Here is a 25478-nt window from a genome sequence, read left to right as displayed (position 1 = left end):
TTTAATGTATCCCAGAAGAGAATGTAAAATTATAATTGACTACTGAGTGTAAAGATGAACAGCACCTAACATGAAGATATATGTTTCTGAAGAGTGTAAATGGAAGAAACTATTTTTTTCAAGTCATTATTAACTTCAACTTTAAAAAAATGAAGATAAAGGCAACAATCCAAAACCAGGCAAACAAGATATCAAAACAAGCCTGAAAAATGGACTCCTACTATAAAAAGAAGATATACACATTTTAAATAATCAATTTTATCACACCACCTCCTTAGCAAACACAATGTTTTGCTCCTATACATCACAAACAATAATTTTTTTCCCATTTATTTTATTAGTTGGAGGCTAATTACTTTACAATATTGTAGTGGTTTTTGTCATACATTGACATGAATCAGCCATGGATTTACATGTATTCCCCATCCCGATCCCCCCTCCCGCCTCCCTCTCCACCCGATCCCTCTGGGTCTTCCCAGTGCACCAGGCCCGAGCACTTGTCTCATGCATCCAACCTGGGCTGGTGATCTGTTTCACCCTAGATAATATACATGTTTTGATGTTGTTCTCTCGAAACATCCCACCCTCGCCTTCTCCCACAGAGTCCAAAAACAAACAATGATTTTATGTAGAGAATGATTATGTGTTGGTAGATTTTAAAAGGCACTTTGTTTTCAGTAGAAAATAGCACAATATTGTAAATTAACTATACTTCATTAAAAAACTTTTAAAGGTACTTTATTTTAAAATACTTTCATTAAGGTGTAAATGGCATGCAATAAACTGAAACTTAGAGTACATAATTTGATAAGATTTGACATATATATACATCATAAAGCCATCACTACAATCAGGATAATTAACATACCTGTCACTTGAAACTTTTCTTCCTACTTTGAGTCTTGCATCAACCTCTCCAGCCCTGCCCCCAACAACCACTGATCTGAATTACTGCTGACCAACCTGGGTTAATTTGCACTTTGTAAAGTCTTATATAAAAGGTATTAAAGTATGTAATCTCTGTTTTTGGTGTGACTTCTAAAACTCAAGAATTATTATTATCATCTAAGTCGCTGCATGTTGTCAATAGTTCAAATTCCATTACATGTGTATGTTACAATTTAATTGTCTACTCACCTGTTGATGAATTTTTTATTATTTCAAGTTTGAGGCTACTATAAATAAAATTGCTATGCACATCCATGTGTAACTCTTTGTGCAGATATATATTCAACACTTAGAAATGGAGTGGAATGATCATAGAGTAGGGATAGCTTCAATTTCTAAACAACTGCCCTGATGTTTTTCAAGGTTGTTGTTCCATTCTGCATTCCCACCGACAGTGTATGAGAGTTCTAATTTCTCTACACCATCAATGGTCAATCTTTTTAATTTTAGATACTGTAATAGGTATCTCCTTATGGTTTAATTTGCATTTTCCTTTAATTAATGATGTTAGGTCACTTTCAAGTGCTTATTTGACACCTGAATATTTCCAGGGTAAAGTATTTGTAAAATATATTGCCCCCATTGTTTTGATTATTAGTTTTCATCCTAAGTTTTGAAATTAAAGAAACACATTATGTGTGTGTGTGTGTGTGTGTGTGTGTGTGTTGAAGAACTGATGGTTTTGAACTGTGGCGTTGGAGAAGACTCTTGAGAGTCCCTTGGACTGCAAGGAGATCCAGCCAGTCCATCCTCAAGGAGATCAGTCCTGTGTTCATTGGAAGGACTGATGTTGAAGCTGAAACTCCAATACTTTGGCCACCTGATGGGAAGAGCTGACTCATTGGAAAAGACCCTGATGCTGGGAAAGATTGAAGGCAAGAGAAGAAGGGGATGACAGAAGATGAGATGGTTGGATGGCATCACTGACTCAATGGACATGAGTTTGAGTAAACTCTAGGAGTTGGTGATAGACAGGGAGGCCTGGCATGCTGCAGTCCATAAGGTTGCAATGAGTCGGACATGACTAAGCCACTGAACTGAACTGAACTGAACTGAACTCGTGTATGCGTGTGTATATATGTATCTTCTGCAAGTCAAATTTGGAAAACAAATTATGCAAAAATTCCTTATAGGAGTAAGGGTATAGTATATGTAATGCATTTGTCACACAGCCTGTCATAGCGACCCATCAGTTAATAGTTACTTTTCAGTTATTTTTGCTACCTTAGCAAGTAAACACAAGCTCTGAATGTCACTTCTGTGTTGTGAAAAAGTAAGCAATTAGTGCAAGTTTTCTACGTTGTGATATGAGAATAATGACAAAAATTTCAAAAAAAAAATAGTAGAATTAAGACACTGAGCCTACTTGAAATTAAAAATACTAAACCGATTGCTGATTTGTCTTTCCTTCCAAGTTGTATAACAATATGATTTAAAATTAAGGAGCATTACAACCAATCAACACTTCTGAGTTTTACCTCGAAAGGAAATGAAGCACAGGATTGGGTGGATGGTGAAATGGGAACTTTATTACTCCACTACATTTGATTATGAGTACTTAAAAGTGGGAATCACATTTTTGTGTTATCTCTGATTTAGAAAGAATTATTTTTATATAATTTGATAATGTTTTAAGGCTTTTCATTCATTGATGGATTTATTTGGCTCTATCTACTTAGAGCACTTGATATTTTAAATAAACTTGATACCTTTGGTAAGAATATTCTCCTGTACCAAAAATAAAATTTACAAAATTTTAATTCAAGATAGAAAACCTAAACTAACTTTCTTCAAAATACCTTTAAATTATGAAAGAAGGATTGAAGCACAAAAACAGAGAGCAATCTATTGATCATCTGTGTGTCTTCTTTGGAAAAATACTTCTTTGGGCTCTCTGCCCTTTTTTTTAATTGGCTGCTTGTTTCCTTGATATTGAGTTATATAAACTTTTTATAATTTTGGATATTGACCTATTTTCAGATATATGATTTGCAAATCTTTTCTCCCACTTTATAGGTTATCTTTTGGGTTTGATGATGTTTTTCTTTGCTTAAAGAGCTTTTTGATTTGATGTAGTTCCATTTGTTTAATTTTTCTTTCATTTTCGCTGCCTGAGAAAACATATCAAAAAAGATATTACTAAGACTGATGTCAAGAAACATAAAACATATGTTTTCTCCTAAGGGTTTTGTGATTTCAACTCTTACTTTCAAGTTAATTCATTTTAAGTTAATTTTGTGTGATATAAAAGAGTGGTCTAGTTTCATTGTTTTGCTGGTGGCTTTCCAGTTTTCCCAAAACTATTTTTTGAAGAAACTATTATTTCCATATTGTATGTTCCTTGCTCCTTTGTTGTAATTAATTATTCATACATACATGGGTTTATTTCTGGAATTTTAGTTCTGTTTCATTGATTTCTGTACCTGTTTTGCCTGCCAATATCAGGCTGTTTGGGTTACTGTAGCTTTGTAGTATAAGTTGAAATCAGGGAATGTGATACCTCCAGCTTAGTTATTTTCTTCTCAGCATTGCTTTGGAGTCTTTTGTGGTTAGATATACATTTCAGGATTTTTGGTTCTGTTTCTGTAGACAATCTTATTGGGATTTTGATAGGGATTACACTGAATCCGTAGGTTGCTTTAGGTAATATGGACATTTTAACAATTTAATCTTTCAATCCATGAGCATAAAATATATATTTTTGTGTCTTCAGTTTCTTTCAAAAATGCCTTGGAATTGTCAATGCATAGGTCTTTCATCTCCTTAAATTTACTGCTAGGTATTTTGTTCTTTTGTTGCTATTGTAAATGGCATTGTTTTCTTAACTTCTCTTTCTGCTAGTTCATTTTGAGTGTACAGAGATGCAACATATTTTTTACATTGATTTTATATCCTCAACTTTTCTCTGTTGATTTATTATTTCTGATTGTTTTTTTATAATAGCTTTTTGGCAAAGTCTTTAGGATTTTGTACATATAAAATCATATCAGTCACAAATAGTGATAGTTTTACCTCTTCCTTTACAATTTGGATACATTTGCTTTTCTCACCTAGGCGTGTATGGTTAAGATTTTCAACACTGTGCTGAATAAGGGTAGTAAGAGTGGGCATCCTTGTCTTATTCTTGATCTTAAAGGGGTAAATTTCAGGTTTTTTTTTACCATTGAATACAGTGTTAGCATAGGTTTGTCATATTGTGTTGAGGTAGATTCCTTTATTGTGTTGAGGTATATTTTTTCTAAACTGATTTTATTGAGGTTTTTTTTATTTTAATCATAAATGAGTACTAAATCTTGTCTAATGCCTTTTCTAGATCTTTTGGGACTATCATACAATTTTTATTTTGTTAATTTTTGATATATTACACTGATTGGTCTATGGACATTGAATCATTTTTGCATCCCTAGAATAAATCTTATTTGATCATGGTGTTACTCCTTTTACTATATTATTTTATTGCATTTACTAATGTTTTGTTGAGGATTTTTGAATCTATATTTATCAGAGATATTGGTCTGTATCTTTATTTCTTTCATATCAAGATGATCTTGATCTTGTAAAATTAGTTAGGAAGCATTCTGTCCTATTAAATTTTTTGAAATAATTTGAGGAGGATAGGTGTTAATTCTTTGAATGTTTCATAGAATTCACCTTTGAAGTCATCTGTTCCTCAAATTTTTTTTCTTTTGGGGAAGTTTTGATATTTGTTTCAGTCTCTGTATTAGTGACTAATCTATTCAGATTTTCTATTTCTTCAAGATTCAGTCTTGGAAGATTGTATGATTCTAAGAATTTATGCATCTCCTCTAAGTTTTCCAATCTATTGACCTAAAGCTGTCCATAGTATTCTATTTTAGTCTTTGGTGCACCTGTGGTATGCACTGCAATTTCCTCCCCTTTCATTTCTGATTTTATTTATCCAAATCATATCTTTTTATCTTAGTGAATCTAGATAAAGATTTGTCATTTTGTTTATCTTTTTTTAAAACACAGCTCTTTAGTTTGATTGATCTTTTCTATTGTCTTTATTGTTTCCCTTCTTTTTGTTTGTTCTTATTTATCTAGGTCCTTTAAGTGTAAGGGTAGATTGTTCATTTGAATTGTTTGATTTTTTGTTTTTTGTATTTCTATAAACTTCCTTCTTAATACCCTTTTGATGTATATGATGCGGTTTGGTATGTTGTATTCATAATTTTATTTATCTTCAGGTATTTTTTTCCCTTTGATTTTTTTGTTGATGAAACAGTTTTTCAGTAGTATGTGCTTAGTTTCCATATATCTGTGATTTTTTCCCCAGCTTTCTTCTTATAACTGATCTTTACCTTCATACCATTGTGGCTGGAAGATGCTTGATATGATTTCAATCTCCTTATGTTTATTGAGACTTGTCCTAACATTTTACCTATCCTTGAGAATATTCCATGTGCATTTGAGAAAAATGTGTATGCATTCTACTGCATTTGGATGGAATGTCCTGTATAAATCTATTAAGTCCATGTAGACTGGTGTTTCATTTAAGGCTGCTTTCTTTACTGGTTTTCTGTCTGACTTAGATATCCATTGATATAAGAAGAGTGTTAAACTCAGCTACTATTACTGTGTTGTTTTCAAGGTCTCCCTCTCAGTTCAGTTCAGTCACTCAGTCATCTCCAACTCATTGTGACCCCATGGACTGCAGCACACCAGGCTTCCCTATCCATCACTAACTCCCGAAACTTGCTCAAACCCATGTCCATTAAGTCAGTGATGACATCCAACCATCTCATCCTCTGTCGTCCCCTTCTCCTCACACCTTCAATCTTTCCCAGCATCAAGGTCCTTTCCAATGAATCAGTTCTTTGCATCAGGCGGCCAAAGTATTGGAGCTTCTGCTTCAGCATCACTCCTTCCAATGAATATTCAGGACTGATTTCATTTAGGATTGACTCCCTTTAAGGTCTATTAATGTCTCCCTAGACTCCCTTTAGGTCTATTAATATTCACTAAATATTTTGGTGTTTCCATGTAGGTGCACATATATTAAAAAAAACTTACATTTTCTTGATGAATTGTCCCCTTTAACCATCATATGATGATTTTTATATTCTGTTTCCTTCTTTTTTTTTTTTTTTTTTGACTTGAAGTCTATTTTGTCTGATGTGAGTATGGCTAACACTCATTTTCTTCTGGATATCATTTTCTTGGTGTATCATCTTCCATCCCTCACACTGAGCTCATGTTTATCTTGACAATTTAGGTGAGTTTCCTGAAAGCAGCGTATTTAGTTTAGTTTTGTTTTTGAATCCATTCATTCTCTCTTTGTCTTCTGACTGGTGAGTTCAATGCATTTATAGTTAGGGTCATTATTGATAAATGAGGACTAAGTTTTGCTGTTTATTACCTTCTCGTTACTCTAGATCTCCACAATTTCTTTTTCTTTGCACTTCTGTCCACGGTTTTAGTTTGGAGGTTTTATATGATATTTTGCTCAGTTTCCTTTTTAATGGCTTTTGTTTACTACTTTAGATTTTTGTTTTGTGGTTGTCACAAGTTTTACATAAAATATCTCAGATAAAATAGTCCTTTTTCGGCTGATGGCATCTTATTAATTTGCCTATACAAATTCTATCCTTTTATTTTTCCCTTTTATGCTTTGTTGTCTCAAATTATCCCATTTTATGTTCTGAGTTTGTTACCAAATTGAAATAGTTATAGCTTTTATTTATTACATTTCCTCCCCTTTAATCTTTATGCTATAATGAAATGCTTAACAACCTATTTTGATATATAGATTCACAATTTTCTGATTCTGCTTATCACCTTACTCAAAGTTTTATGAATTGTTTTGTTTATTTCAAGTAAAGGAGTTTGAACACCTGTAAGACAGGTCTAGGGGTGATAAACTTCCTCAGCTTTTGTTTGTCTGGGAAAGTTTTATTTTTCCTTTATATCTGAATGATAACTTTGCTGGATAGAATATTCTTAGCTAATAGTTTTCATCTTTCAGTATTTTGAGAGTGTGATTTTACTCTCTTCTGACATGCAGTTTCTGTTGAGAAATGTGCTGATAGACTAATGGGAGTTCCTTTGTAGATTGCTATTTCTTTTCTAATTGACTGCCTTTAAATATCTCGTTTTCATTAACTTTTGACAGTTATAATATAATGTCTCCTAGAGAAGGTCCTTTTGCATTAGGGTAATTAGATATTCTTTTACCTTCATGAATGTTTATCTCAGTTCTTTCCCCATGTTTTGGAAGCTCTCAGCTATTATTTCTTTAAATATTCCCTCTATTCCTTTCTCTTTTCTCCTTATATTATATCTATTATTATTATATTGCACTTCTAATGGAGTCAGATAGCTCTTGTAGAATTTCATTTTAATATCTTATTTCTTCTCATCTTCTACCTATATCATGTTTAGATTTCTGTCTTTGAGCTTGCTATTCTCACTCCTTTATGATCTTCTGTATTACCACTGCTTTCTAAATGCATTCTTTATTTTACTGAGTTCTTCAGATCCAGAATTTGACTGGTTCCTTTTTAGAGTTTCAATATCGTTGGTAAGGTATTGCTCCTGTTCATTTTTATCCTGAGCTAGTAAACATTTTTTTTTCTGAGTTTTCTCATAGTTCAGAGTTATCTCAGGATGTATATTTTAAATTTTCTATCAGTTAGATCACAATATTCTATGAATTTAAATTTGGTTTCTGTAGAATTATTATTTTATTTGTGTGATACTGTGTTAATGTCATTTTTAATGATTCTGGATGAAATATTTCTTTGCCAATGCATGTAACATAGTGGACATCTTTCTTTAGGTGAAACTTTATTGTTGCTGTTTGTTGTTTAGTCGCTAAGTCATGTCCGACTCTTTTGCAACCCCTTTGACTGTAGCCTGCCAGGCTCCTCTGTCCATGGGAATTCCCAGGCAAAAATCCTGGAGCAGGTTGTCATTTCCTTCTCCAGGGAATCTTCCCGACCCAGGAATCAGAGCCACGTCTCCTGCATTGGCATGTGGATTCTTTACCACTGAGCCACCTGGAGAACTTTTTAATTTGATTCTTTCTTTGGTTTTTGAGTAGATGGCACTCTAGAATAAGTTTTTTTTTCTTTTTCTTTTTCCTCCCCCCTCTACCTGTGCTGCCTCTGGCTATATTTTAGAAACAACATTTTTCACCCTCCACCACCTCCCAGAAATGTCACCCAGTGGCCTCATTGCTTACGCCTACATGGTTGCCGGTGCTTTGCTGCTGCTGGTGTCGGTGTTGTCACTGGTTTCAGTACATGGGACACTGAGATGGCAGGCATCTCCATCTCATCCAGATTTGCTTGGATGGTGGGTTCAACTGCCTTGGGTGGAGGAGGATTGCCGGGAGTTAGGGATCACGGACACTTCTGACACTTCTGTGGTTGTCAGGCTTACAGGTGCCACCATGGCAGGCAAAGAGTTTGGAGTGGTGGGTGCTTCTTCAGGGAGAGGAGTGGGTTCACAGGCCACACTATCACTGCTGCCCAATTCTCTGGGGCTATCAGCACCACTGTGACCAGAAGGCTGGAGTCATTTCTGCCACCTCCCCTGTTACTGTTGTGTTCTCTAAGACTGTGGACTCAGATCCCATGGTTGGGGAGGCAGTCCAGTATTGCATGCATCTTATGTTGTTCCTGAGTTCTGCCTCCTCTGTGTGTTCCAGTCCATCTACATTTAGGTGTACAGATGTATGGAACTCTCCTGCATCCTGGTGTATTGAATAGAGGAAACTTTTTTGAATTTTAAAATTTTACTAGTTGTAGATTGAAGGGGAGAAATGAAGGGAGTATTTCATATCACTATGATGTTGACCAGAATTCTGCCACTTTAATTTTCATTTCACGCATCACGCTTTTTTGGTAGGTTTTTGATAGGTTTAATTTCCATATGAACTGGTCATAATAATTTTATTTTGATTAGTAATATTTTTATCAAATTAAATTGTTATTTCTCCATAAACTTGAAATTTGTTTTTTATGGAAACCTCCATTTCAACTAATTTTTTAAACTATTAAAATTACAGAAGTGGCATGAAGCACTGACTGTTTTGGGCATGTTAAAATTCAGCACACAGCTCAGTGGAAAGAAACAGGCAGCTAGGATAAGAAATTATATTGTATAAAAAAATTAAACATTAAAAGTAGGGCTCTTCTGGTAGAATTTGAGCATTATCATAATACAATTTCTAACATAGTAAGAATTTCACTAAAAAGAAGGATATAATCCAGTGGGGGGCAGGGAATGAGGAGAAAATAGTTCAGGAGGTAGGTTCCTGGGAACATTTTTTATGAGAATGTTTTCTACAGAGTCTCAGTGACTATCATGCAGGAAGAATCTAATCACTAGAAGATAAATGTGCAGTCAGGTGAGGTTCAAGAGCATCATATGGTTGCAAAAATAAATAAATAAATAGAGTCCCAGAAAAGAAAAGAGAAACAGAATCCAAATTTTATGGGTGTATCAGTTCAGTTCAGTTCAGTCACTCAGTTCTGTCTGACTCTTTGCAACCCCATGGACTACAAAATGCCAGGCTTCCCTGTCTATCACCAACTCCAGGACTTTACCCAAACTCATGTCTATTGAGTCAGTGATGCCATCCAACCATCTCATCCTCTGTCATCCCCTTCTCCTCCAGACTCAGTCTTTCCCAGCATCAGGGCCTTTTCAAATGAGTCAGCTCTTCGCATCAGGTGGCCAAAGTAGCGGAGTTTCAGCTTCATCAGTCCTTCCAACGGACATTCAGGACTGATTTCCTTTAGGATTGACTGGTTGGATCTCCTTGCAGTCCAAGGGACTCTCAAGAGTCTTCTCCAACACCACAGTTCAAAAGCATCAATTCTTCAGCGCTCAGCTTTCATTATATTCCAACTCTCACATCCATACACGACTACAGGAAAAACCATAGCCTTAATTAGACGGACCTTTGTTGGAAAAGTAATGTCTCTACTTTTTAATGTGCTAAGTTGGTCATAACTTTTCTTCCAAGGAGTAAGCGTCTTTTAATTTCATGGCTGCAGTCACCATCCGCAGTGATTTGGGAGCCCCAAAAAGTAAAGTCAGCCACTGTTTCTCCATCTATTTGCCATGAAGTGATGGGACTGGATGCCATGATCTTTGTTTTCTGAATGTTGAGCTTTAAGCCAACTTTTTCATTCTCTTCTTTCACCTTCATCAAGAGGCTCTTCTTCACTTTCTGCCATAAGGGTGGTGTCATCTGTGTATCTGAGGTTATTGGTATTTCTCCCAGCAATCTTGATTTCAGCTTGAGCTTCATCCAGCCCAGCATTTCTCATGATGTTCTATACATATAAGTTAAATAAGCAGGGTGATAATATACAAACTTGATGTACTCCTTTTCCTATTTGGAACCAGTCTGTTGTTCCATGTCCAGTTCTAACTGTTGCTTCCTGACTTGCAAACAGATTTCTCAGGAGGCAAGTCAGGTGGTCTGGTATTGCCATCTCTTTCAGAATTTTCCACAGTTTATTGTGATCCACACAGTCAAAGGCTTTGGCATAGTCAATAAAACAGAAATAGATGTTTTTCTGCAACTCTCTTGCTTTTTTGATGATCCAGGAGATGTTGGCAATTTGATCCCTGGTTTCTCTGCCTTTTCTAAAACCAGCCTGTACTTCTGGAAGTTCATGATTCATGTATTGCTGAAGCCGGCTTGGAGAATTTTGAGCATTACTTTGATTGCGCGTGAGATGAGTGCAATTTTGTGATAGTTTCATTCTTTGGGATTGCCCTTCTTTGGGATTGGAATGAAAACTGACCTTTTCCAATCCCATGGCCATTGCTGAGTTTTCCAAATTTGCTGGCATATTGAGGGCAGCATTTTCACAATATCATATTTTAAGAAGTATCTTTATGGATGTATAACTAAATCCAAAATAAAGTCAACAATGATATAAATCAAAGGTTTATTTTGTATTCAAAATATGTACATATACTTCTACCAAGCACTTATACTATAATCCTAACAGGATATACAACTGAAATTCCTACTGTGCTTCATGTTGTCTTCAAGACTGATCCAGATATATTAGTAGATATAACTGTGCAGAGTTAATATAAATAAAAGTAAGAAATCTCATAATTTTAGATATAACATACGGTGAAACAACCAGTTTATACTACTAACCACGTTTAAGTTCTCAATAGACACACTTATTGGGCAGGGCAGATATAAAAAAATATCCATTATCACAAAAATTATATTAGAAAGATATGTTCTAGATCTTTAATAAGATAGACAACATTCAGTGTAGTAATCTTAAATGATAATAGAGGGCATCTCTGGCTTGGAACTGCTAATTTTAGCAAGCCAGTATTCCCCTCTCCTTTACCTTCTTTCCATTCCTCACACTAAAAATTGATAACTTTTACTGATGTATTCTCCTCTCCCCGTTTATAATTTTGGTGGCAGTTCATTAAGTTATGAATGAAACATATTTGTTAGAATCATTATAAATTATGGTGTAATGTATTATAATTATAATACAAATTTATTTTATGTAAATCCATAGTGATATATCTTGAAATAAATGAAACTTGACTTATTCAATTGCTATAGTACTAGAGTGTAATTAAAATGCAAGGTCATTTAGAAAATGGGATAAAAACTTTTTAGGACTAGTATAAACATTTTGTGTGGTCAAAGAAAAATAACTGGGAAATGCTAACCTCTTTCCTCCACAAATTACAGTAAATTAGATAATTGTGATTTCCATACTTGAATTAAGGAACCGTTATTTTTAGGGAACTCTATTTCTTCTGTTAAAATACACAATTCTTAAACAGTCTGCATGAGTGTTACATTTAGAATAAATTCATCAAATTGACTTTTCTTGAATGATGTACAATAAAGATTAGTGAAACTGTATCTTCAAGAGTGACTTTATTTAATTAGTTTATGGATGATTTCTCTATGAGAGTAAAACTTCCAGGTATACTGAGTCTAAGTTACCCAGCATCATCTTATATTCAATTGGAATTACTTGGAAATTCACTACTTTATTCTGTCAATTACTATCAAATTTTGTGAGAATTTATTCTTATTCTTAATAAAGGCAACTTAATAAAATAATTATTATTTAGAGGATCTCACACTCCCAATAAAGTGATACCTCTTAATCTTTAAGATTCCAGTAATCAGTGTACAGTTATTTCAAATTGGTTTTGAATAAGTGGACATTTTATTATTGGGGTAATTAGACAGTTGAATTGATGATTTTATCACATAATTTGTTGTATTCATAAAAAGTTTATATAATATAAAGCTAAGTGTATTATGTAAAACACATATATCTTTGTCCTCATTCACTAGAACTAATTTATTATGTTTCATTTTTAAGAGATATTAAACATAGCTTTAGAGAAAGATATATTTTATCCAACACTAGAAGAATAATGGTTCAAATCTTATCTATATGACAAAAGTTGTATATAGCTGTTGTATTTTAAGATTCCTCAGAATGAGTTTATAAACAACTGAGGTGAATAGTTTTTCAGAAATTCATCAAAATTTAAGTTTCTCTCCATAGAGCTTCAGAAATAAACAAGTGTGTTTTTCATGTTATTGTTTATTTTGGCCTAATTTTTGATTATTTTGGGTAGAGTAATAATATAAAAATGCATCTTATTATTTTATGCACATATGCTTAAAATCCTAAGGGTTTACAAAAAACACAAGAGCACAAGCACATATACACAATCACTAACACCTAAGTCATTGATTCACTTAACAGGAACATGTATCCAAACTCCTGATCACGCCAAACAGGAAAAAAAAGAAAAAAAGTTATGTGGGGGGCAGTATCTCCTGGCCAAGCAGCAAATGGTTCAGGCATCACAATTAGTGTTACAAAGAATGGAAAGAAACTCAATTTATTTTTTTCCTTGTTGAAAATAAGGAAGAAAATTCCTATTTTCTTAAAATTTTTCTTCTATATTGGGGTATAGTTGATTAGCAATGTTGTGTATAGGAAAGTGATTGAGTTATTATTTTTCAAATTCTTTCCCATTTAGCTTATCACACAAATATTGAGCAGAGTTCCTGGGCAATACAGTAGGTCCTTATTTTAAATATAGTGGTGTCTATATGTCAATCCCAAGCTCCCCAGTTTATCCCTGCCCCTCAAGCCCATGGGGTTGCAAGAATAGGACACGACTTAGGGACTAAACCACCACTCATCTCTTTGCTAACCATAAGAATATTTTCTAAGTCTGTGAACCTGTGTCTCTTTTATAAATAAATTCATTTGTATCATTTCTTTAGATTTCACATATGATTGATATCAGATGATATCTGTTGAAGAAACTCAATTTCTGAAAAGTGAAGATGCTCATTCATTCTTTGAGTGAAAAAAATAAGTTTTACTTTCACATATTATGCAATTTTAATATAATTTCCACTGACAGTTTAGATAAAGGCAGATTTAAAGTTAAAGTGGCTCAGTCCTGTCTGACTCTTTACGACGCTATGGACTACAAAGTCCATGGAATTCTCTAGGCCAGAATACAAGAGTGGGTAGCCTTTCCCTTCTCCAGGGGATCTTCCCAACCCAGGAATCGAACCAGAGTCCCCTACATTTCAAGTGGATTCTTTACCAACTGAGCTATCAGGGAAGCCTTTGGGCAAACTGGGCTTCCCTCGTGGCTCAGCTGGTAAAGGCTGTCGGTAAAGAATCTGCCGAAGTGTATGTTACCATACACTTCACAGTTATTAATATACATGTTAGCTTCTCATTTGAAGACATATTCCTGAAGTCAGGTTTTTATCTTACTCAATATATCCCCTAGCATTAGTATTTATTTTTTAGAATATAGAAGGCATTCTGCAATTGTTTAATGAATAAACAATTCTGTCTTCCTATGTTATTGTGAAAAGTATTGGTTACAGTACTGGAAATAGAGAAGTAATTTTCAAGATAAATTTCAATAACTGACCAGACCTCTGGTATATATAACATTACTTTGAATGTTTCATTCCTAGCAATATTTATTCATGCCATTTCTTTTTTAATGGTGTTTGTTAGTTTTTCTATATGTAGGATGAGAGAAATTCTTTCTTGCCACGGAATGAAGGCATCAGTGCCTGAGGTATATACAATAGAAAGAAAACATCTTTTTTTAAAATCATAAATCGTAATGAATTATGTTGAATAAGCAAGCAGGAAAAACTAATTTTTGAAATCACATTAAAGTAACTTAATTTACTTTAAAATGCAGATTTAGCATCAAATTCTGTATACTTTTATGTAAAATTTATAATTAAAAATTTACCTAGTACAAAATTATAAATTATACATTAATTTATTATTCAAAAATATAAAATAATGTTAATTTATTCTTATCTTATATATGATAAAATACATTACCACATAATCCAAGCTTTGTATAAGTCACTGATTAAAACATTATTACAATTTATAAGCCATATTCTGAATTTTAGAAATAGTGTCATTAGCTTAACGATGCATCCTGTTTGAACTATGATTTAAAAAAAAAAATCAAAAATTTTGAACAAATTTACATTAACAGTACTAAAACACTGGCACTGAGAACTTCATTTTAGCCAGAGTGAAGCTGAGTGTCAGAACTTCCCACATGGCTTGAACCCGAGGCTTAGGTTTTAGCTTCCCCAAAAACATTATCACTAATGCTACACACAGCCATCCCAGCCAACTTGCAGGCTGTCTTGGAGTAGTGGATGGGGATGGGATGTGCACTTTGCCGGTTACTGTGGTCTACCCAGGAGTTCCTGGGAGGCGCCAGTACCTAACCTTGGATCTTATTAGTTAATTTGTGGTCTTAGTAAATGATATTTATTTTTCATAATGGAGGCATTTAAATAACTTAACAAGTCAATCTGTATGAATATTGCCTAAACTATAAACTCTATTCTAAAAAATATTGTTGTTTTCAGGGGCAGTTTTCCTATGGTAAGCCCAACTCTATAAAACATGAGAGTTGAATCAATTTAGTAAGTAGTAATAGATTTTTTTTTTTAAGGTTTTTTTTTTTTTTTCCCACACTGCATGACTTGTGGGATCGTAGTTCCCCAACCACAGATTGAACCTGGGCCCTCAGCAGTGCAACTGTGGAGTTCTAACCACTGAATGCAAGGGAATTCTCTTAGTACTAGATTTGAGAGAAGAACACATATTTTAAAAAAAGAATACTGATTATGTACAAATTTTCATTGAATAACTATATCATTTTCATGCATTTTTGAAACTTTTCATAAGTAAATGGTGAAAAAAAACAAGCAGACCAAAAGAATATCAAATAGAACTTGATAAGCAGATTTTTGCTTAAGAGGATTTTTCTAGAAGGGTTTTCTTTTCCAAAAGGTAAAACTGAATGGAAAATATTGCTTTCATTCAGTACTATACTAAGTATTTGCTATGCATTTAAAAACTGATGCCTTCAAAATATAATTATTTTAATTAATTCAAACATATATTTACTAAAATATCTATTTGATACCTCTGATATATCAGGAGTGTTTCTAGATGATTTTTATATCAATTATGTTTAAAATAAAGACATTTGTGGGGGATCCCCGGGTAGTCCAGTGGTTGGGACTCAGCATTTTCATGACGATGGCCCAGGTTCAATCCCTTGTCCAGGAATTAGGATCCTGCAAGCAGTATGGTGTGACCAAAAATAAATAAAGACATTATTTTAAAATGAATTCTTTTTAATGGTTGAGTAATATTTCATGGTGTATATGTACCACAGCTTCCTTATCCATTCGTCTGCTGATGGGCATCTAGGCTGCTTCCATGTCCTGGCTATTATAAACAGTGCTGTGATGAACATTGGGGTGCAAGTGTCTCTTTCAGATCTGGTTTCCTTGGTGTGTATGCCCAGAAGTGGGATTGCTGGGTCATATGTATGACAAAAACCACTACAATATTGTAAAGTAATTAGCCTCCAACTAATAAAAATAAATGAAAAAAAAAAGGAAAAAAATGAATTCTTATGCACTAAAAGTCATTGAATTTTTAAAATAAAATAGGTATTATTTCCTGAAATATTTATATGGAAATAGGACAAAGTTTGGGGCTTCCCTGGTAGCTCAATTGGTAAAGAATCTGCCTGCAATGCGGGAAACCCGGTTCAATTCCTGGGTTGGGAAAATCCACTGGAGAAGGGATAGGCCACCCACTCCAGTATTAAACTTCTTCAACATTAAATTAAATATAGTAAAATTTCACCTTTTAAGGAAACAAAGTTTATGCCATGAAAATCCTAATTTCTTTGTAATTGAATTGTCTTTCTTAAGCAGCTTTATTGAGATATAAGTTATACACCGTAAGAGGAACTCATCAAAAATTAGACTTTGAAGTGAATTTCGGGGCTATTCTTGTCAATTACTTAAAGAAAGACTAGTCAGGTAAGTATGAAGAATGGGAGAGAAATGTATGTTCAACTATCAACTATTCTACTTCTCTAACATCTGATCCTTCATTGTTATACAAGAAAAATATATTTCTGAAATCTCCATTCAGATGTGACAAAAGTAAAATCTTCACACACTTCCTAGGTACCTTATTACTAGAAATATTTTGTTGTTGGCATAGCCTTTCTCCTTCTCCCCTTCCTATCCTGCAATCTCAAAGGAAACTTAAATGTATTTTAGACACATGTGGCAAAGATATGAAGTGAAATGGTGTACTGCAAACCAGGCAGAATGCAGCACACTGAACATGAGATTCTAAGTCTTGATAATATGTGTAACTACTGAATGTATTTCACCCTGTTAAGAACAATGGTGGGTTTATTTGACTCCCCAACTGATTTTTCTTGTTTATAATGTCTCATTATTTTTTATCTATAACTATTACTTCTGTTTCTTGATAATTGGTAGTCAACTTTACAGAATTTTGAAGATTCTAAATAATTCATTTCATCTCTTGTATTATTCTGAAATATTTTATTCTAGCCTCAGAGATAGTAACTAGTTAACGACATCATGAAAATGATTTATTTGTTTCAACGGTAACCTTATAATACTTTTTTTGTCATACCAAACTACTAACTTTAACCCCTCTGCCATATTTCCTTTGCTGATGAGCAATATCAATTCTGATATCTCATGAACTCATGACAAATTACAGTTCTACAGCGCTTAATTTTTTGAGATGAAGATATTTGTTCGAGATGAGGATAGAAAAGCATTTGCCAGAAAGAAGCATTGTATCTATTTTCTCTTTACAAGTGGCACAGTAAACCTATTTCCAGACAGTTACGTGAAAACGTGAGATTTTTTTTTCTCCGCTCTTTAGTCGTGCAGTTATGTCTTTTTATGACCCCACGGATGGTAGCCCGCCAGGCTCCTCTGTTCACGGGACTTTTCAAGCAAGAATACTGGAGTGGGTTGCCATTTCCTCCTCCAGAGGACTTTCCCAACCCAGGAATCAAACCGATGTCTCATACGTCTTCTGCATTGCAGGTAGATTCTTTACCTGCTGAGCCACTGGAAGAGCCCACTCTTTGGTTTAGAAGACTACTAAAACTACTAAAGATACTTTTTTAATTTTAAGATATACAAATCCATATGGGTAGAATCTCAGAACTGGAATCAATTAGTAAATTTCTCTCAGATATTAATTATAGCTTTAAGGATTAAGAGAGAGAGAGAGAGAGATTTGAGGTCTTGGCATATTTATAAATTCAATCACTAAAGCCAGAACTATGGGGTCAGCATTTTTCTTTTTTCTTACCATAGGCATCTAATGGCTATTGTAGTTTTCTCAGTTTTTTCTCCTCACTAACTCCTTAACAACTCTGAGAATAATTTTTCCTTCATATGCACATTGATATCGTCTTGGTTCAAGTTATCAGCGTCTCTAATCTTGTTAGAAATGTACTGACATTGCTGTCTCTAAATTCATACATCCAGTTCATCCTCCCAACAATGCCAGAGAGGTCATTCTAAAAAATTAATGTGATCATAACATTTGTTTGAAATTCTACAATAGACCACTATTGGCTAACATAAAATTCAAATAGTTCAGTTTGGCACACAAATATCTCCCTAATCTGGTCCCTAGAAATCACTGTAACCTTTCTCCAACTTGGCTTTCTCTATAATTCTAGAATGAAAAATTACTTACTGAATTCACTGAATATTGCACATTTTTAGGAAATTTTAAGCTTTGTGTATGCTTTTTCTGGGCTTCCCAGGTGACTAGTGGTAAAGAACCACCTGCCAATGCAGGAGACATAAGAGATGTGCGTTTGATTCCTGGGTCAAGAAGATACCCTGGAGGAGGGGATGACAACCCACCCCAGTATTCTTGCCTTGAGAATCCCATGGACAGAGGAGCCTGGAGGGTCCTCTGGGTCTCAAAGAATCAGACGCAACTTAAAAAGCGCACATGTTTTTCTACAAGTTCCTCATCATATTTTCTCAAGAAAAATACCTAATATTATGTGATATAAATCTTGCACATCTCATCTATAATGCTTAGTGGCCACCATTTATTTTAAAATGCACAATTAACATTAATTTTCCACACTGTATGCTATGTGTGCAACATTAATGTGTTCAGCATTTAATAACATTTTATTCCTTTTTCTTCCAGGAGACAATATTTTTCCTATAGGCAGTTATTCTGTCTTGTTTCCTGCATTTCTAAACACAAAATGTCTAACTAATGTGGAGGTATTCCTGGAGAATATTTTCATAACATTGTCTTCACTTCTTCCTCCATCTATATCTTCTTCTTAAGAAGTAAACAAATAACTGGCTATAGCAATGAATAATTAAAAGTTGAGCAAATAATCTTTCCTTACCTAAAGGAACATGCTTTTCCTCCTTTCTTTTTTCCATTGAATTCATCTATAAAATCTTTTCTAATTCTCCAGATTCTTTAGTACTATTTTTTGTCCATCAGTATTTTAAAAATAAGCAACTCAGTAATGATGGATGAACTAATATTAAACTAATCTTCCCACAGATAAGAGCTATAATGTCTGAATTTAAAATATACATATATATACATACCTACATATGAGAAAATATGTATGTATATGAGTGAGAAAAAAAATATATGAAGGTACTTTGAGAGAGAAAAAAGATAGATGATCCTTAAAAGAGTGGGGTTGCAATAAGTGCAATGATAATGTGTGCTGACTTTTCCCTGAAGGCACTCTCCAGGATTCACACAAGATGTCTGCAACTCAAACAGGAATCTGCAGCCTTACCATCCTGAGGAGCTGGAGGACAAGGTTAACACAATTTCCTGGATTGTGAAATATAGGTAATAAACACACTTAAAGGAGGGAGTTGTAGAGAGAAGCTCCAAAATCTGTGTAAACTCGTTTTAGATGATGCCAAATTATACAGAAGTGTGGGAGATCCCAGAGGATCCAGTGGCTGAGAACAATAGCAAAAAAGTTGAAAGAATTAAGCAGAATCCATAAATTCTACAATCAAGCATCACACCATGCAGAATACAATCAAAATTTGCTCTACTTGTGAAGAAGCAGGGAAATGTGACCTATAATCAAAAGTAAAAGAAGTGAATCTGAAAACAAGAGTTTGAAATTTATAGAGAATTTAACATTTATTTTAAATATGAAGAGTTTAATTAAAACTCTAAGTTAAAACTACACTCTAAATAAATGTGAGTTAATCACAACTGCAAAATGAATGTAATGAAAAGAAGCAAGTTGAAATTCAAGAATGGAGAAGTAAAATATCAAAATGGATGGGCCTAACACCCTACTGTAGACTGTAGGAAAAATCAACTGTATATTTTAGTCCCAGATAGACCACTAGAAGATTTAAAAGCTGAAAATATAGACTAAAAAATAGTTTTAAAAATGAATATATCTTCAGCTTCCTATGGTAAAATGGTCAGCATGTACACAACTGGAGTCTAGGGAAAGATGAGAGATGTGAGACTGGAAAAAAAAGGAAGATTAATGGATTCAAATTTCCCAAATGGGGTGAGAACTATATAATTGCTGATCAAAGTTCTGTGAACCCTAATCAAGGTAAAACAAAGAAAATCACATCCAGAAACATCTTAGTCAAATTGCTCAAAAATCAAGACAAACAAATAATTTGGAAAACAGAGTAAAAGAACAAATTACATACAGGAGAACAATTGTACAGTATATGAATGAAAATTGGTTTTTCATTAAAAGAAACGAGGTCAATGGAACAACATCTTTAAAGTATTTTTCAAAATATCCCACAACACTATCAATTAAGAAGTCTATGTCATATTGGAGGGCAGACACAACCCATGGTAATCTCTGATTACTAAGTCCTTGTATAATCCCTTTTTGAGTGTGGGGAGAAACAGTGCCTTGTTTCAGCAATTTTATCCGTGGTTTTCAAACTAAGAAATAAAAGCATATATAAATGAAGTTACATGATTTTTATAGCAGCTTTATTAATAATATCCCCAAACTGGAAGCAATAAAAAATCTATTAACAGGTGAAAGAAATAAAAAATTATGCTTGTATTCCCGCAATGGAATGCTGCTTAGCATTGCAAAGTGACATGGAAATGACAGAGTCAATGACATAGATGAACCTCATTTGTATCCTGAGTGAAAGAAGCTGAACACAGAACAGTGCACTCTATACATTTCCATTTATATGAACTTCTAGAACTGGAAAACCCAGGCAGTCATGAAAATAATTATAAAAGCTGTTACTTCTGAGCTGTTCATTGACTAGGAAAGGGCATAGAAGGCCTTTAATTAGCGAAGGAAATAGACTAAACTTATCGAGGAATTTGTTACAGATATGTGTTTGTCAATGTTCATTTTCACAGGTCAGGTCCACGAAGTTATGAGATGAAGGTGAGCAGGATGGGAGCTGAAGAACTGAATTTCAGGCCCAACTGCTGCCCTAGGCCAATAAGATCAACCAACAGAAGAACTATGGTGTGATTTTAGACATCAACAGAAAGCTCATTAAGGATTAGCATGAATTTTATAATCTATCGTTCCACCAATTAATGCAAAAAAATATTATACTTTAACATTTAGTGATACACTAGATAAATAAATTTTAAAAGGAAAGAAATAGCTTAATTGAATCACCATTTAATCTCTATTCTCTCATTCACTAGTATCAAGCCACTGACCTATATCTGGGGGAAAAAATAAAGGAAAATGTACTGTTTCACTTTTTGAATGTGAAATATTTATTTTGAGTGGCAAATTATCAAGCATGAAGATGTAAATAAAAGCAATGGTACACAAATATAAATGAATTACAGAAACTTAAAATTACTAAATTCTTGCAGAATTCATGTAAATTAGCAAATTTAACAATTTATGGTTATATTGGAAAAGATATTTAAATCACTCTTCTATATTAAAAAAATATAATTCTGAGGATATATGAATACCTTGTATGTAGAGTAACAAATGGTGCAGAAACACCCAAAAAAGTTGTACATGAGCCATCATTATCATATTTAGCATCTTTTATTCCCAGACGTATGACTACTTATTAGGTGTTAATTCTTTAATGTTAACATCTTATTTTTGTCCCTCAAATATGCTTAATCATGTATGGAAGTAAATAACCCCTGAAAAATATTGTTCTGCAAATATGGATAATTAGTTTTATTGGCTGTAATATAAATCCACCTAAAATTCATAGCAGGGCAAAACTATATTCTTGAAAATTACTATATATTTAGCTTACTAGAATATGTTCCTAAGTAAACACGCAATATCAAGGTTGTATCCATCCATTAGTTCCTCACGTAACTCCAGAGTCTGGTAAACTATTTGCCAATTAGTAGGTACATATTAATTTTTAAAGCAAATGACAGATTAAATAAAATTATTAGACATAACATAATCAGTACAATATTTGCAATACTTTTGGTAATATTTTATTTTATATGCAAAGTATTTCATGTAGCTTTCTCTATTGTAAAGTAATTCTGAATATATTCAGAAACTCACCATATATGAGCAGCTTTAAGGGATAACTTTTAAATAAGTGGAATTTTCACAGATTCTGGTAATATCAAAGTTTGCAAGCCTAGACCAGATTTGGATATTCTTAATGTGGAAGAAGCACCAGCTGGAATCAAGATTGCTGGGAGAAATATCAATAACCTCAGATATGAAGATGACACCACCTTTATGGCAGAATGTGAAGAGGAACTAAAAAGCCTCTTGATGAAAGTGAAAGAGGAGAGTGAAAAAGTTGGCTTAAAGCTCAACATTCAGAAAACTAAGATCATGGCATCTGGTTCCATCACTTCATGGGAAATAGATGGGGAAACAGTGGAAACAGTATCAGACTTTATTTTGTTTGGGCTCCAAAATCACTGCAGATAGTGACTGCAGCCATGAAATTAAAAGATGCTTACTCCTTGGAAGGAAAGTTATGACCAACCTAGATAGCATTATGAAAAAGCAGAGACATTACTTTGCCAACAAAGGTCCGTTTAGTCAAGGTTATGGTTTTTCCAGTGGTCAAGTATGGATGTGAGAGTTGGACTGTGAAGAAAATTGAGCGCTGAGGAATTGATGCTTTTGAACTGTGGTGTTGGAGAAGACTCTAGAGAGTCCCTTGGACTGCAAGGAGATCCAACCAGTCCATCCTAAAGGAGATCAGACCTGGGAGTTCATTGGAAGGACTGATGCTGAAGCTGAAACTCCAAAGCTTTGGCCACCTCACACGAAGAGATGACTCATTGGAAAAGACCCTGATGCTGGGAGGGATTGCGGGCAGGAGGAGAAGGGGACGACAGAAGATGAGATGGTTGGATGGCATCACTGACTCAATGGACATGAGTTTGGGTAAACTCCAGGGGTTGGTGATGGACAGGGAGGCCTGGCGTGCTGGAATTCATGGGGTCGCAAAGAGTCAGACAGGACTGAGTGACTGAACTGACTGACTGACTCAATGTGGATAACATCTCTATCACAGAGTTAGATGAGAGATTTGAAACAAACAGTGCAAACTTTGTTATATCCATCAAGGCAAGAAGAACAAAATTTTTTTACTATGAGGGAAATTCAGGATGGATTTAATAACTGCAGAATATTGTGTATTTGACCTTAATAGTCTACTCCAAAATCATTTAACTTCAATGGAATACACTGGAAATAAAACTTGTGAGATTCATTATGCATCAAAATCAAACTTTATAGGAATCCTTCTATCCCACTACCACTCTCAGTCACAGTGTTACATTTCATTTTATGGAATGTATTAATAGGGTTTACATATTTATCTAAGTGAAAAGAGCTATAAGTTCCCTGTTTAAATAGTGGAATGTATCATAAAAAAAATTTCAGCTGCATTTTAAAAAGATACTTATTCTCCTCTTTTTACAACACATAAATCATCTGGATATTCCAAGGTTATAACTCGAGTTTTCCTAGGAATCAATAGTTTCTTAATTTTATAACCAAAAAAAAAAAAATGATGCACATTCTAGAATAATAGATCTTGGTCTTGTTCACTGATAATCTCATTTCTCCACTTTTGGCACAGTGAGGGGTTGCACTTTTCTGCTTTCAGAACTGTGCCCATTTTGATGACTTTTGGTCAAAGAAAAGAGACTGGAAGTTATGTGTGTCACTTTTGCATGGGAAGATTTAATTTCTTGTGCAAGACTCGATACTTCTGCACTGATGATTGTGGAAATAGTCGTTGATGTTTAGATATACATGTAGCCATCACTGGCACAATAACCAGGACTTGTAGGACATTTTACAGGAGTAATTAATACCTTTGAGATTGAAAATGTTATGTTGCTATTGTTGTTCCTATTCCAATATTCCTATTCCAATATTCCTATTGCAATATATCTTATCATACCTTGATGGATAACTTCAGTGTTATTTCTATTCATAAGTTCTAGTAGAGAAGAAAAATCATAAACTTTCTGTCTAGTAAAGAAGACAACCTAAATCATTCATTGAAATACTAAGTATCAAAAAGAATAAAACTAATGCCTAGGACAGAAAGGAGAAGTCTACATTCAGATACATATTTCAGCTTTATCCCAAATAGCAGAGTTTCAGTTAAGAGAACAGGAAGTGGCATTTAGAAAGACTGTGTATCAAATGTGTAGTTTAAGCACAAAGTTTTTACTCACTTTTCTCAAAGGCACATTTTATTATAAAAATCAGACTATGTATTTGCAAAATGAAAAAAGTCACTAATTCAGAATATTATGTGAACTACCAAAAATAAGTTATAAATGTGTTTATGTCAATAAAGTGCCTAATAACTTTGGTATCCATTTTTTAATTGAAACTTAGATATGGATGGCTTCCTAGAGTATAATTCTAAAACTTTCCCTTATTTGTTATTTCAACTTAAGAGCCTTTAATTTTTCTTTCTTGAATCTGGGAGATGGCAATATGCAAACCCAGGTATGGATTCTAACTTGTATGTGCTCTCTGTTGTTTTATTTCTGTATCTTAATCATAATTAAATAGAATTATATGTCCTTTTTAGTTTTCCTCATTAGTTATCTTTACCAAAATGATAAAAAGAATAAGGTAAATTTTCTTACATACCAATTAGGATTCTATTATAACAGAATAAAGCTAGCAAAATGTAAGCCAAAAAGTATAATCATTCTTTCAAACTCAAAAACAAATTAGAAAATACAGTAGAAGCATTGTGCAATGAACCTCTTAATTTATTATAGATTCTGTGCTTTCTGTTGACAAAGAAACAGAAGGTTGGCAATAACACTTATGAAATTTCTATCCTGGAACCGATAAAAATTTCTGTTTTAAAAAGAGATACCAATTAATTAGTGATGTGAATGACTCTATTGTTAAGAGCATGGGCTTCCCAGGTAGCTCAGTGGTAAAGAATCCACCCACCATTCCAGAAGATATTGGTTTGACCCCTGGATCTGGAAGATCCTCTGGGGAAGGAAATGGCCACCCTCTACTGTATTCTTGCCTGGAGAATCCCATGTACAGAGTAGTCAGGCAGGCTACAGTCCACTTTGGACACATAAGAATCTATCTCAACTAAGCGACTAAACAGCAACTTGATTGTCTGTGTATTATGTTTCAAGAAAATGTTTGGTTACACATTTCACTGTTTGGTCACCCCAAAAAATACATTTATACTGACATTTGTAATTCTTTCATTAACAGCCAAAATTCCACAAAAACATATTTTTAAATATTACCTTAACAGCTCTCTATACTAAACATATTGACTTTGTTCAGTTTAGGTATAAAAGTGCATTCATTTTCATGTTAGCAGCATGAAATATAACTGTAAAGGAGAGATAAGTTTGCCAGTTGTTCAATTTTCACAATATTTAGCACTCTTTTCAAGAAACAACATGAGAAATGATGCCTATAATAATAGCTAATATTTGTATGGCACTTGCTGTGCCAAATTATGACCCTATTGCTTTATATTGCTTATCTCATTTATTTTAACAACCAACCTATGTGCTTGGTCCTATTATTGTAATTCCCTGAGGCTAAAATACTTAAGATTATTGCCCATGTAATCCTTTTAATTCAGTATG

Source organism: Muntiacus reevesi, chromosome 12, assembly GCF_963930625.1.
Source record: "Muntiacus reevesi chromosome 12, mMunRee1.1, whole genome shotgun sequence".
Taxonomy (NCBI): domain Eukaryota; kingdom Metazoa; phylum Chordata; class Mammalia; order Artiodactyla; family Cervidae; genus Muntiacus; species Muntiacus reevesi.
Note: the sequence above shows the minus strand (reverse complement) of the source record.